The following is a 4,158-nucleotide window of genomic DNA, read 5'->3' as shown; positions in this document are numbered from 1 at the left end:
CACTAGAATCATAGAGTGATACAGTGTGGAAACAGGCCCTTCAGCCCAACTTGCCCACATCAACCAACATGTCCCAGCTACACTAGAATCATAGAGTGATACAGTGTGGAAACAGGCCCTTCAGCCCACCTTGCCCACACCGGCCAACATGTCCCAGCTACACTAGAATCATAGAGTGATACAGTGTGGAAACAGGCCCTTCAGCCCACCTTGCCCACACTGGCCAACAATGTCCCAGCTACACTAGTCCCACTTGACTGCGCTTGGTCCATATCCCTCCAAACCTGTCCTATCCATGTACCTGCCTAACTGTCTCTTAAACGATGGGATAGTCCCAGCCTCAACTACCTCCTCTGGCAGCTTGTTCCATACACCCACCACCCTCTGTCTGAAAAAGTTACCCTTTAGATTCCTATTAAATCTTTTCCCCCACCTTAAACCTACGTCCTCTGGTCCTTGGGTGTCCTTGCATCATGGCCATGGCAGGTGGGGCCCATGTAGGTGGGGCACCGTGGTCGGCATGGGCAGGTGGGGCCGCAGGGCCTGTTCCCATGCTGGATGACTCCGTGACCAGCACCCATCAGTGTTCCTGCTGGGGTGTAGCTGCAGGGCCACATGGGAGCTGTAGGGTGTTAATACTCCACCCTGGGGGGACACAGGACAGGCTGGGTTTGGGGGGACACAGCACAGGCTGGGGGGTGGGGTTGGACACAGTACAGGCTGGAGATGGGGTGGGGGGGTTAGACAGCACAGCCTGGGTTTGGGGGAAGGAGGGGAGACACAACACAGACTGGGGAGGGGAGGTGGGGAGGGTTAAGACGGCACAGGCTGGGGAGGGTTAAGGCACAACACAGGCTGGGGGGTGGCAGGGGAATGGGGACACTGCACAGTCTTGTGGACGGGGTGTTTAGATACAGGTGCTGGCGGGGGGGTTGAGGCTGGAGGGAGACGATGGGGGTTTCTGCACTTTGTTAAAGACCAGTGTTAGTGTGGAGTTGATTTTGTGCAGATCAGTCTGGGACCTGCTGGGAAGTTGGGAAATTCAAGGGTGTCTTTGTAAAACTCAACCTGAGGATGAGGTTGGTGTCTGGTGACCTCCCCTTCTATCAGCCCACCAAAGGCTGGTATATGGATAACAGCTGTGTGAAATGCATCTGCTTTGGCCATTGATTGGTGAGTGCAGGTTCCTGTGTGTCTGGATTAATTGCCGGCCTGTAGTTTTGTGGCCTTGCTCTGGTTACGGTCTGCTTGTCTTTCACCCCTGCATGGTGCCTTCATCCGGGCGGCCTACACATCCCCCTTCTAGTTCATTCAAATGAAGATTGTAAATAGACAAAAACTAAATAAAAACGCTGAAGGAAACTAACATTTGTCAAAGTCTGTAAGCTGTTTCATTTACCCCTTGTGTTCAGAGTGGATTTACCAGGATGTTTCCAGGACTCGAGGGCCAAAGCTAGAGGGAGAGGTTGGGCAGGCTGGGAGCACAGGCTGATGAGGGGTGATCTTATAGAGGCGTGTAAAATCATGAGGGGAATAGATGGGGTGAGCAGTCTTTTGTCCAGGGTAAGGGAATCAGACTAGTTCCCAGGCTTTTCCTTGCAGCCCCTCTTGAATAGAGCCACAACACAAGCCTTCTGGCACCTCACCTGTGACTAATGACGATTCATATATCCCAGCTAAGGTTCCTGCAATTTTACTCTAGCTTCCCACAATCATATCATATCATATCATATCATATCATATCTATACAGCCGGAAACAGGCCTATTCGGCCCTCCAAGTCCGTGCCGCCCAGCGATCCCCGTACATTAACACTATCCTACACCCACTAGGGCCAATTTTTACATTTTACCCAGCCAATGTCCTTGGATATATCTGATCAATTCTCTGGATGCTTTCAACAGAGCTAGATAGAGCTCATAAAGATAGTGGAGTCAGGGGGTATGGGGAGAAGGCAGGAATGGGGTACTGATTGTAAATTATCAGCCATGATCATATTGAATGGCGGTGCTGGCTCGAAGGGCCTAATGGCCTCCTCCTGTACCTATTGTCTATTGATCAGGCCCGGGAGATTTGTCTATCTTCATATGCCTTAGGACATCCAGCACATCCTCAACCATAATACGACCTGTCATAGAAACATAGAGAATAGGTGCAGGAGGAGGCCATTTGGCCCTTCGAGCCAGTCATTCATTGTGATCACGGCTGATCATCCACAATCAGTAACCCATGCCTGCCTTCTCCCCATATCCCTTGATTCCGCTAGTCCCTAGAGCTCTAACTCTCTTTTAAATTCATCCAGTGAATCGGCCTCCAAGCCTTCTGTGGCAGAGAATTCCACAAATTCACAACTCTCTGGGTGTAAAAGTTTCTTCTCACCTCAGTTTTAAATGGCCTCCCCTTTATTCTTAGACAGTGGCCCCTGGTTCTGGACTCCCCCAACATTGGGAACATGCTCTGGACTCCCCCAACTTTGGGAACATGTTCTGGACTCCCCCAACATTGGGAACATGTTCTGGACTCCCCCAACATTGGGAACAATGATTCACAACACTAGCCACTCTCCAGTCTTCTGGCACCTCACCTGTGTCTAATGATTCATATGCCTCACCGAAGGCTCCAACAATTTCTACTGCAGCTTCCCACAATGTCCTTGGATATATCTGATCAGGCCCTGGAGACTTGTCTATCTTTATATGCCTTAGGACATCCAGCACATCCTCAACCATAATACGACCTGTCCTCAACACATCTCCATCAACTGTCCCAGGTTCCCCAGTTGTCATTTCTTTCTCCACAGCCAGCATGTTGTTTGGAGATCCACCACTAACTTGCACTGTGGTCAGCACTGCAACGAGAAAACTCCTCACCGACAGAAGCAGGAAATTATCCTTGCTGAAAACCCTAAATAAAAACACAAATGCTTGGAAAGTCAGCAGTTCAGGCAGCATCTGTGGAGAGAAAAGCTGGTCAGTTTTCCGTGGACCCTGTTTGAAGTGACAAAGTAAAGATAACAGGAAGATGGGGAGGATGGAGGGTCGGTCTCCTCGAGCTCAGGGCTGTCCAGTGAAGTCCCAGCGCAAATAAAATGGCAGACAATAGATGCAGGAGGAGGCCATTCGGCCCTTCGCACCAGCAACACCATTCACTGTAATCATGGCTGATCACCCACAATCAGTAACCTGTGCCTGCCTTCTCCCCATACCCCCTGATTCCGTAGCCCCTAGAACTCTAACTCTCTCTTGAAAGCATCCAGAGTATTGGCCTCCACTGCCTTCTGTGGCACAGAATTCCACAAATTCACAACTCTCTGGGTGAAAATGTTTTTCCTCATCTCCGTTCTAAATGGCCTATCCCTTATTCTTAAAACTGTGGCCCTTGGTTCTGGACTCCCCCAACATCGGGAACGTTTCCTACCTCTAGCATGTTGAACCATCTGCAGTCCACGTGTCCACGATTTCTAGAGCCACCTCCTTAAGTACCCTGAGATGCAGACCATCAGGGCCTGGGGATTTATCAGCCTTCAGTCCCATCAGTCTACCCAACACTAGTTCCTGCCTAATGTGAATTTCCTTCAGTTCCTCTGTCACCCTACGATCTCTGGCCACTAGAACATCTGGGAGATTGTTTGTGTCTTCCTTAGTGAAGACAGATCCAAAGTTCAACTCGTCTGCCATTTCCTTGTTCCCCATAATAAATTCACCTGCTTCTGTCTTCAAGGGACCTACATTTGCCTTAACTATTTTCTTCCTCTTCAAGTACCTAAAGAAGCTGTTACTATCCTCCTTTATATTCTTGGCTCGCTTACCTTCGTACCTCATCTTTTCTCCCCGTATTGCCTTTTTAGTTATCTTTTGTTGCTCTTTAAGAGAGTCCCAATCCTCTGGCTTCCCGCTCTTCTTTGCTATGTTGTACTTCTCCTTTATTTTTATGCTGTCCTTGACTTCCCTTGTCAGCCACGGGTGCCTCTTACTCCCCTTAGAATCTTTCTTCCTCTTTGGAATGAACTGGTCCTACACCTTCTGTATTATTCCCAGAAATACCTGCCATTGTTATTCCACTGTCTTCCCTGCTCGGGTAACTGCCCTCTCCCAGTGAGACTGCAAACAGCAGACCAGGACGGTGAGAAGAGACTTCAACCACTGACACAGTGTTTCAC

This window comes from Rhinoraja longicauda, chromosome 1, assembly GCF_053455715.1.
Source record: "Rhinoraja longicauda isolate Sanriku21f chromosome 1, sRhiLon1.1, whole genome shotgun sequence".
In the NCBI taxonomy this organism is placed as follows: Eukaryota; Metazoa; Chordata; class Chondrichthyes; order Rajiformes; family Arhynchobatidae; genus Rhinoraja; species Rhinoraja longicauda.
This window is presented reverse-complemented; position numbering follows the sequence as displayed.